Source organism: Arachis stenosperma, chromosome 5, assembly GCF_014773155.1.
Source record: "Arachis stenosperma cultivar V10309 chromosome 5, arast.V10309.gnm1.PFL2, whole genome shotgun sequence".
In the NCBI taxonomy this organism is placed as follows: Eukaryota; Viridiplantae; Streptophyta; class Magnoliopsida; order Fabales; family Fabaceae; genus Arachis; species Arachis stenosperma.
The window spans coordinates 53855372-53866597 of NC_080381.1; the positions used below are offsets into that span (position 1 = coordinate 53855372).

Consider the following 11226-nt stretch of genomic DNA (forward strand, 5'->3'; position numbering starts at 1 on the left):
ACATAGAGGATTCCACATTTTCTTTTTCTCTTCTTTTTCATATGAGCAGGAGCAGAGACAAAGGCATTCTTGTTGAAGCTGATCCTGAACCTGAGAGGACCCTGAAGAGAAAGCTAAGAAAAGCCAAAACACAACTCTCTTTAGAGGACCTGACCGAATTCTTCAAGGAAGAAGAACCCATGGCAGCCGAAAACAACAACAATGCCAACAATGCAAGGAAGGTGCTGGGTGACTTCACTGCACCTACTCCTGATTTCTATGGGAGAAGCATCTCTATCCCTGTCATTGGAGCAAACAACTTTGAGCTTAAGCCTTAATTAGTTTCTTTAATGCAACAGAATTGCAAGTTCCATGGACTTCCAATGGAAGATCCTCATCAGTTTTTAGCTGAATTCTTGCAAATCTGTGACACAGTCAAGACTAATGGGGTTAACCCTGAGGTCTATAGACTGATGCTATTCCCTTTTGCTGTAAGAGACAGAGCTAGAATATGGTTGGATTCTCAACCTAAAGAAAGCCTGGACTCTTGGGAAAAGCTAGTCAATGCCTTCTTGGCAAAGTTCTTTCCACCACAAAGATGGAGTAAGCTTAGAGTGGAAGTCCAAACCTTCAGACAGAAGGATGGAGAATCCCTTTATGAAGCTTGGGAAAGATACAAACAATTAATCAGAAAATGTCCTTCTGACATGCTTTCTGAATGGAGCATCATAGGTATTTTCTATGATGGTCTCTCTGAACTATCCAAGATGTCTTTGGATAGCTCTGCTGGAGGATCTCTTCATCTGAAGAAGACGCCTGCAGAAGCTCAAGAATTGATTGAAATGGTTGCAAATAACCAATTCATGTACACTTCTGAAAGGAATCCTGTAAACAATGGGACTAGTCAGAAGAAAGGAGTTCTTGAGATTGACACTCTGAATGCCATATTGGCTCAGAACAAGATATTGACTCAACAAGTCAATTTGATTTCTCAAAGTCTGTCTGGAATGCAAAATGCACCAAGCAGTACTAAGGAAGCTTCATCTGAGGAAGAAGCCTATGATCCTGAGAACCCTTCAATGGAAGAGGTGAATTACCTAGGAGAACCCTATGGAAACACCTACAATTCTTCATGGAGAAATCACCCCAATTTCTCATGGAAGAATCAAGAGAGACCTCAACAAGGTTTCAATAACAATAATGGTGGAAGAAACAGGTTTAGCAATGGCAAGCCTTTTCCATCATCTTCTCAGCAACAGACAGAGAGTTCTAAGCAGAATACTTCTGACTTAGCAACAATGGTCTCTGATCTAATAAAGACCACTCAAAGTTTCATGAATGAAACAAGGTCCTCCATCAGAAATTTGGAAGGACAAGTGGGTCAGCTGAGCAAGAAAGTTACTGAACTCCCTCCTAGCACTCTCCCAAGCAATACAGAAGAAAATCCAAAAGGAGAGTGCAAAGCCATAGACATGGCCGAATATGGAGAGGAAAGAGAGGAGGAGGACGCCACTGAGGAAGACCTCAGTGGGCGTGTACCAATCTCCTCTGAGTTCCTCAATGAGGAACAATGGGAATCTGAGGCTCAAAATGAGACCATAGAGATTCCATTGGACTTACTTCTGCCATTCATGAGCTCTGATGAGTATTCTTCCTCTGAAGAGGATGAGTATGTCACTGAAGAGCAAGTTGCTAAATACCTTGGAGCAATCATGAAGCTAAATGACAAGTTATTTGGAAATGAGACTTGGGAGAATGAACCTCCTTTGCTCACCAAAGAACTGGATGACTTGTCTAGGCAGAAACTGCCTCAAAAGAGGCAGGATCCTGGGAAGTTTTCTATACCTTGTACCATAGGCACCATGACCTTCAAGAAGGCCTTGTGTGACTTAGGGTCAAGTGTAAACCTCATGCCCCTCTCTGTAATGGAGAAATTAGAGATCTTTGAGGTGCAAGCTGCAAGAATCTCATTAGAGATGGCAGACAATTCAAGAAAACAAGCTCATGGACTTGTAGAGAATGTTTTGGTGAAGATTGAAAACCATTACATCCCTACTGATTTCATAGTCCTAGAGACTGGGCAGTGCATGGATGAATCCATCATCCTTGGTAGACCCTTCCTAGCCACAGCAAAGGCTGTGATTGATGTTGATAGAGGAGAGTTGATCATTCAAGTGAATGGAGAATCCTTGGTGTTTAAGGCCCAAGGACATCCCTCTATCATCATGGAGAGGAAGCATGAAGAGCTTCTCTCAAAACAGAGCCAAGCAGAGCCCCCACAGTCAAACTCTAAGTTTGGTGTTGGGAGGCCACAACCAAACTCTAAGTTTGGTGTTGAACCCCCACATTCAAACTCTAAGTTTGGTGTTGGGAGGTTCCAACACGGTTCTGAGTATCTCTGAGGCTCCATGAGAGTCCTCTGTCAAGCTAATGACATTAAAGAAGCGCTTGTTGGGAGGCAACCCAATATTTTATAGTTAACTATTTTCTTTTGTTATTTTATCTTTTTTGTAGGTTGATGATCATAAGAAGTCACAAAAACAAAAAAAAAAAGCAAAAACAGAATGAAAAACAGGAAGAAAAACAGCACACCCTGGAGGAAGAAGCTGCTGGCGTTTAAACGCCAGTAAGCCTAGCATTTGGGCGTTTAACGCCCAGTCTGGCACCATTCTGGGCGTTTAACGCCAGAAAGGGGCACCAGACTGGCGTTAAACACCAGTAAAGGGCAACAACCTGGCGTTAAACGCCAGGAATGGGCACCAGCCCGGCGTTTAACGCCAGAAACAGCTCAAAACGTGATTTTGAGCAACATTTGGTGCAGGGATGACTTTTCCTTGACACCACAGGATCTGTGGACCCCACAGGACCCCACCATCACTCTCTCTTCTTCCCCCACTCACCAATCACCTCAATACCTCTTCCCCAAAAACCATTCACCTATCAAATCCCATCTTTCTCTTCACCACTCACATCCATCCTTCATAAATCCCCACCAACCTCACCCTTCAAATTCAAACCACTTTCCCTCCCAAACCCACCCTCCATGGCCGAACCATCACCCCCCTCTCTCCTATATATACCCTTCTTCAACCCTTCATTTTCACACAACCTAAACACCCTTTCTTACCCTTCTTGGCCGAACACACCTCCTTCCCCCTCTTCCTCATTTCTTCTTCTTCTAATCTCTTCTTTCTTCTTTTGCTCGAGGACGAGCAAACATTTTAAGTTTGGTGTGGTAAAAGCGTTGCTTTTTCATAACCATTTATGGCATCCAAGGCCGGAGAAACCTCTAAAAAGAGGAAAGGGAAGGCAAAAGCTTCCACCTCCGAGCCATGGGAGATGGATAGATTCCTCTCAAGGGTGCATCAAGTCCACTTCTATGAAGTTGTGGCCTTGAAGAAGGTGATCCCCGAAGTCCCCTTTTCACTCAAAAAGGGTGAATATCCGGAGATCCGCCATGAGATCCGAAGAAGAGGTTGGGAAGTACTCACCAACCCCATTCAACAAGTCGGAATCTTGATGGTTCAAGAGTTCTATGCCAATGCATGGATCACCAAGAACCATGACCAAAGTGTGAACCCGAATCCCAAGAATTATCTCACTATGGTTCGGGGGAAATACTTGGATTTTAGTCCGGAGAGTGTGAGGGTGGCGTTCAACTTGCCTATGATGCAAGGAGATGAGCATCCTTACACTAGAAGGGTCAACTTTGATCAAAGGTTGGACCAAGTCCTCACAACCATATGTGAAGAGGGCGCACAATGGAAGCAAGATTCAAGAGGAAAGCCGGTTCAATTGAGAAGGCATGACCTCAAGCCCGTGGCTAGAGGATGGTTAGAGTTCATACAACGCTCAATCATTCCCACTAGCAACCGGTCCGAAGTTACCATAGACCGGGCCATCATGATCCATAGCATCATGATTGGAGAAGAAATAGAAGTTCATGAGGTTATAGCCCAAGAACTCTACAAGGTGGCGGACAAGACCTCCACTTTGGCAAGGTTAGCCTTTCCTCATCTCATCTGTCACCTCTGTTATTCAGTTGGAGTTGACATAGAGGGAGATATCCCCATTGATGAGGACAAGCCCATCACCAAGAAAAGGATGGAGTACACAAGAGACCCCTCTCACCATGAGATCCCTGAGATTCCTCAAGGGATGCACTTTCCTCCACAAAATTATTGGGAGCAATTAAACACCTCCCTAGGAGAATTGAGTTCCAACATGGGACAACTAAGGGTGGAGCATCAAGAACACTCCATTCTCCTCCATGAAATTAGAGAAGACCAAAGAATCATGAGGGAGGAGCAACAAAGACAAGGAAGAGACATTGAGGAGCTCAAGCACTCCATAGGATCTTCAAGAGCAAAGAAAGAGCCGCCATCACTAAGGTGGACCCGTTCCTTGATTTCCTTGTTCTTTATTCTTCTGTTTTTCGATTTTTATGCTTATGGTTATCCATGTTTGTGTCTTGTGATCATTAGTGTCTTAGTGTCTATGCCTTAAAGTTATGAATGTCCTATGAATCCATCACCTTTCTTGAATAAAAACGTGCTTAATTGAAAAGGAAAGAATTGCATGAATTCTGAATTTTATAATAGTTTAATTATTTTGATGTGGTGGCAACACTTTTGTTCTTTGAATGTATGCTTGAACAGTGCATATGTCTTTTGAACTTGTGGTTCATGAATGTTGGCTCTTGAAAGAATGATGAAAAAAGAGACATGTTACTGAGGATCTGAAAAATCATTAAAAATGATTCTTGAAGCAAGAAAAAGCAGTGAATACAAAAAAAAAAAAGAGAAAGAAAAAAAAAAAAACCGAAAAAAAAAAGAGAAAGAAAGAAATAAAGTTGTGATCCAAGGCAAATAAGAGTGTGCTTAAGAACCCTGGACACCTCTAATTGGGGACTTTAGCAAAGCTGAGTCACAATCTGAAAAGGTTCACCCAATTATGTGTCTGTGGCATGTATGTATCCGGTGGTAATACTGGAAGACAGAGTGCTTTGGGCCACAGCCAAGACTCAATAAGTAGCTGTGTTCAAGAATCATCATACTTAACTAGGAGAATCAATAACACTATCTGGATTCTAAGTTCCTAAAGAAGCCAATCATTCTGAATTACAAGGGATAGAGTGAGATGCCAAAACTATTCAAAGACAAAAAGTTAAAAGCCCCGCTCATCTAATTAATACTGATCTTCATAGATGTTTTTGGAGTTCATTGCATATTCTCTTCCTTTTATCTTATTTGATTTTCAGTTGCTTGGGGACAAGCAACAATTTAAGTTTGGTGTTGTGATGAGCGGATAATTTGTATGCTTTTTGGCACTGTTTTTAGTATGTTTTTAGTATCCTTTAGTTAGTTTTTAGTATATTTTTATTAGTTTTTAGTTAAAATTCACTTTTCTGGACTTTACTATGGGTTTGTGTGTTTTTCTGTGATTTCAGGTATTTTCTGGCTGAAATTGAGGGACCTGAGCAAAAATCTGATCCAGAGACTCAAAAGGACTGCAGATGCTGTTGGATTCTGACCTCCCTGCACTCGAAGTGGATTTTCTGGAGCTACAGAAGCCCAATTGGCGCTCTCTCAACGGCGTTGGAAAGTAGACATCCTGGGCTTTCCAGCAATATATAATAGTCCATACTTTGCCCAAGATTTGATGGCCCAAACCGGCGTTCAAAGTCACCTCAAGAAATTCCAGCGTTAAACGCCGGAACTGGCACCTAATTGGGAGTTAAACGCCCAAACTGGCACTAAAGCTGGCGTTTAACTCCAAGGAGAGTCTCTACACGAAATTGCTTCATTGCTCAGCCCAAGCACACACCAAGTGGGCCCGGAAGTGGATTTTTATGTCATTTACTCATCTATGTACTAGTTTTCTATAAGTAGGACCTTTTACTATTGTATGAGAGAGCTTTTTCGATCATGTTTTGATGATTGAACCCTCTTTGGGAGGCTGGCCATTCGGCCATGCCTAGACCTTGTTCTTATGTATTTTCAACGGTGGAGTTTCTACACACCATAGATTAAGGTGTGGAGCTCTGCTGTACCTCGAGTATTAATGCAATTACTATTGTTCTTCCATTCAATTCCGCTTGTTCTTTGTCCAAGATATCACTTGTTCTTCAACATGATGAAGGTGATGATTGACGCCCATCACCATTCTCACCCATGAACAAGGTGACTGACAACCATTCTTGTTCTACAAGCATCTGAGGCTTAGTGAATATCTCTTGGATTCCCGATTGCACGATGCATGGTTGATCGCCTGACAACCGAGTGCTCGCCTGACAAACGAGCCAACCATTCCGTGAGATCAGAGTCTTCGTGGTATAGGCAAGAATTGATGGCAGCATTCAAGAGAATCCGGAAGGTCTAACCTTGTCTGTGGTATTCTGAGTAGGATTCAATGACTGAATGACTGTGACGTGCTTCAAACCTGTAACCTACTGGGCGTTAGTGACAGACGCAAAAGAGTGATTCTATTCCGGTAGGGGAGGGAACCAAACCGGTGATTGGTAGTACTGTGACAGAGTGCGTGCATTAGCTTTCACTGCGCGGATGGGAGGTAGCTGCTGACAACAGTGAAACCCTACACGAGCTTGCCATGGAAAGGAGTAAGAAAGGATTGGATGAAGGCAGTAGGAAAGCAGAGAGACGGAAGGGAAGGCATCTTCATACGCTTGTCTGAAGCTCATACACCAATGATATACATAAGTATCACTATCTTTATCTTCTGTGTTATTTTCGTTCATCATCATATACATTTGAGTTTGCCTGACTAAGATTTACAAGATGACCATAGCTTGCTTCAATGCTAACAATCTCCGTGGGATCGACCCTTACTCACGTAAGGTATTACTTGGACGACCCAGTGCACTTGCTGGTTAGTTGTGCGAAGTTGTGTAATGCCATGGAATTGAACCACCAAGTTTTTGGAGTTCATGACCAGGGATTATGAGAGTTGTGAAAAGTATTGTTCACAATTTCGCGCACCAATCCTCCCTCACTGCATTTGCATAAAACTCCTTCACCAGGTTGATGTTGATTTTAGTGATTGGCTTAGTCAGAAGCTCCCACTTCCTCTTTTTGATCTTCTCCCAAACACTTGGGAATTCCTCCTTTCCAAGGTCAAAGGGAATCTCAGCTAGTATCTTTTTAGGTCTCATCCATTCGGCTTGAATCTCATGGAAAACTGATTTGTATTTCCATGCATCAAATTCCCTTTCCTCCTCCATTGGCTGCTTGTCTTTTCTTCTTTTGTGGCTAGATGAGGCTGCCATTGGTTCTTTAGTTTTGGCAAGTGACAAGCTGAGGTTGACAAGGTGAAGTAAGAAAATGTTGTTAGAAGTGTGGTGAGGTTGTTTTCGGCAAGAGGTAGTTATGCTATGATGAAAGAATATGTGCAAGAAGGAGATTTGGTGGTGTGGAACTCGTTCCCCAAGTGGTTCTTTATAGTGCATGCAAGTGAAAAATGGACGGCTAGGGTGATTTGTGAAGGATGGCTTGATGGTAAATATATGAATTAGGGAGAAAGACGAATTGCTTTTCACTTTCTTGGAAGTATTCTGGGTGCATTAAGTTGTACATGTAGCTATCTTTTCATGCAGAATTTCCTTTTCCCATGTGTTAGTTTCAAAGACTTGTGAACTCCCTTTTTGACCAAACCCGTACCTCCCCCTTTGTCTTTTTCATCCATTCTTATCCTTCCTTTTGTACCTGCACAAACAAACAACTTTGCTATCATTTTTTTTTCGGTCCATGTGAATAATGAATAGTACTTGCACATGTTTTTCCTTCTTTTTGAATTGTAAATCAATGATTGACTTCATGAGCTTATAGCCATGACCCTTGTATGTATGCACACTTATTACTGGACACCAAACTTAGTGTTTGGTAACGTCTCCTGATGACATGAAATCCATGTTGGTTGTCCTTAATGAATGTGCATAATTCTAAAAAAATCATAGTCACTTTGGCTCTTTGATCCTAAACAATTTTACTACCTAAAGTAATTGAAATCAAAGTATTAAAACATGCAAATGGTATACTTGTCATGAATTTCTAAATCCAGAGGAACTTCTTGCTTTTCATTAACTGTGTTCAACGAGGAACACCAAACTTAATGTTTGGTTGTGCACTTTGAATGAAAGATTGAATACAATTTGAATAAGATTTGGGGTGCCTGCAGGCACACCAAACTTAGAGACCAATTGTATTTTACATGCAATGTTTAGTGCACCTTATCAACAGTTGTCCTGAGGATTCAAGTTCATGCATAAGAAACCATGCTTTATTAGATGCAAAGCAAAACAATAAAGAGTAAGGATACTAAAACATGGGTTGCCTCCCATGAAGCGCTTCTTTAACGTCACTAGCTTGATGGTTGTCCCTTGTTAGGGTGGATTGTAGTGCTTGATGTCCTCTCCTCTCACTATGAAAACGTCCCCATTTGATTCCTTCATGATTTCCAAATGTTCCATAGAAAGAACTTTCCTGATTGTGAACACTTGAGGGAGCTGGGAAGGAATGGTTTTGAGGCCAGGTGGGATTGGCAGATAATGACTTGATATCACTTTATCTCCCGGAGAGAAACCTTCAGTGGGAATTTTCTTGTTTCTCCACCCTCTTGGCAATTTCTTTACAATTCTTCCCTCTCTTTTGAGGATTTCTTCATTGACCCTTATGCCAAGAGGATCCTTCTGAGCTGTTTCTATTGATTCTTGTGGCTTTAACTCTTGCAATTCTTGTTTGCCTTCCAAGGACTGTGTCAGAGTTTCAGCTGCTGGGTTGCTTTCCTCCAAACACAGATGGCTACTATCATCTTTAGGCTTTTCAGGTTCTGGTTCAGGCTCAGATGCAGGTTTGAAAACATGGAAAATGAGCTGTTCATCATGTATTCTCAAAATTAGCTCTCCTTGTTCTACATCTATGAGTGCTCTAGCAGTGGCTAGAAATGGCCTTCCCAGAATGATAGGGTGTAGGTAGCTTTCCTCCATGTCCAAAATGACAAAGTCTGTGGGGAAGAAATAATTTCCCACTTTCACCAGCACATTCTCAACTACCCCTTCAGCTTGCTTCTGAGTTTTGTCAGCCAGTTGTATGATTACATCAGTGGATCTCACCTCATTTAGTTGTAGCCTCTTCATAAGAGTCAGAGGCATCACATTTATGCTAGCTCCTAGATCACAGAATCCTCTGTCAATTTTTGTTTCCCCTATGATGCAGGGGATATGAAAACTTCGTGGGTCTGTTTTCTTAGAGACTATGTCCTTCTTGATGAGGGCACTGCATTCTTTGTTCATTATTACAGTTTGTCCTCCCTTCAAAACTCTTTTCTTGCTCAGCAATTCCTTCAAATACTTGATATGTGTAGGCATCTGTTGGAGAATCTCAAGAAAGGGAATATTGATATGGAAAGACTTAAATGTCTCTAAAAACCTTGAATATGTTTTCCTTTTTTCACCTCCTCCTAACCTTTGAGGAAATGGTGCTTTTGGTTGGTATGTTTCCAGCATGCCTTTATTTTGCAGTTCCTTGGCTTGCTCAGTTTCACTTTCCTGCTTAGCTTCTTCTACACCTTCCTTCAAGATTTCTGGCTCCTGTTCTGAGGGTCTGATTCCTTCTTCTTCTGAGACTTCCTTCAATATGGTGATGGCCTTGCATTCTTCCCATCTCACTCCCTTTTGTTCCCCTTTAGGATTCTTTTCTGTGTCACTAGGGAACACTGCAGTTGACTTGGGGGCCTGTTGAGATAGCTCTCCTACTCGAGACTCCATCCTCTTGAGTTTTTCACCATGGTTCCTTAAGGTAGATCTCACATCATCCCTAAAGCTTTTCAACTCACTTATGTCCTGACCCATGTTTGCAAGCATTCCTTCTATCCTGTTTAATTGATCTTGAAATTGTTGGTTCGGATTAGGTTGGGCAGGTTGATTATTTTGGCCATGATATGGTGGTTGGGAGTAGGTGTTTTGTGTGGCTTGGTATGATTTTTGGTTGGAGTTTTGGTATGTGGAATTGTTATGTTGGTTGGGGTTGTAAGGTTTGTGGTTTTGTGGTTGGGTTTGCTGGTTTCCCCACCCAAAGTTTGGGTGGTTTTTCCAGCCTGGGTTGTAAGTGTTGGAATGTGGATCATATGGTTGCCTTTGTTGATTTCCCACATAGTTGGCCTCTTCCCAATCACCTCCTTCAGTGCTTACCTCCTCTTGATCTTGTGTGTGTATTACAGCCACTTGATTTGTTCCTATTTTCCTGGTGAGCTCTGCTAGTTGCTTGGCAAACACCTTGTTTTGGGCTAGAATTGTATCAACATGGTTCAGCTCCATGACTCCCTTAGTGTTGTGTCTCTCTGAAGCATAGTAGTACTCATTCTCAGCCACTGTCTCAATCACTTCAATGGCTTCTTGCACAGTCTTCTTCCTGTTCAATGAACCTCCTGATGAATGGTCTACAGCCTTCCTTGATTCATAAGAAAGTCCATCATAGAAAATATGCAATTGCACCCAGTCATGGAACATGTCTGGTGGGCATTTCCTTGTCAACTCCTTGAACCTCTCCCATGCCTCGTAGAGAGTTTCACCATCTTGTTGTCTAAAAGTCTGAACCTCAGATCGAAGCCTATTGACCTTTTGTGGGGGGTAGAAACGTGCCAGAAACTTGCTTTCCACCTCATCCCAGGTGGTTAGGCTCCCCCTTGGGAATGATTCCAGCCACTTAGCTGCCTTGTCCCTAAGTGAAAATGGGAACAAGAGCAGTTTATAGGCATCTTCCTGGACTCCATTGGACTTCACAGTGTCGCAAATTCTCAGGAATTTTGTGAGATGTTGGTTTGGATCTTCATTAGCACTCCCACCAAATGAACAATGATCCTCCACCAGTGATATTAGCTGTGGTTTGAGTTCAAAATTGTTGGCCTGAATGGGTGGTTTCTGAATGCTGCTACCACAATTCCCAGAGGTTGGGTTTATGTATGAACCAAGAACCCTCCTCTCAGGAATGGCATTATTTCCATCAGCCCTCTCATGGTTGTGAACTTCTCTATCCATGTTGAGATCTAGAGCTTCCTCAAAATTGTCCTCAGATTCTCCTTCAGATTCTTCTTCTCTCAGTACTCTCTTCCCTCTTGCTTCCCTTCTAAGTTTATGAAGGGTCCTCTCTGGTTCGGTATATGGAGGAGTTGATGTCTCTCCTCTCTTACCTGTCATACAAGAACACAGCACAGGCAACAAACAAGTGAAATACT

General features: G+C 42.3%; 2 non-coding genes across 2 annotated transcripts; one reads left to right on the plus strand and one right to left on the minus strand.

The window, feature by feature from the left end:
- Positions 1 to 584: 584 nt before the first annotated feature.
- On the minus strand, positions 585 to 692 carry LOC130932227 (small nucleolar RNA R71). The gene has a single exon (XR_009067387.1). It is a non-coding gene; the product is annotated as a small nucleolar RNA R71 (small nucleolar RNA).
- A 9807-nt stretch (positions 693 to 10499) lies between these two features.
- On the plus strand, positions 10500 to 10603 carry LOC130983847 (small nucleolar RNA R71). The gene has a single exon (XR_009087819.1). It is a non-coding gene; the product is annotated as a small nucleolar RNA R71 (small nucleolar RNA).
- Positions 10604 to 11226: the final 623 nt, after the last annotated feature.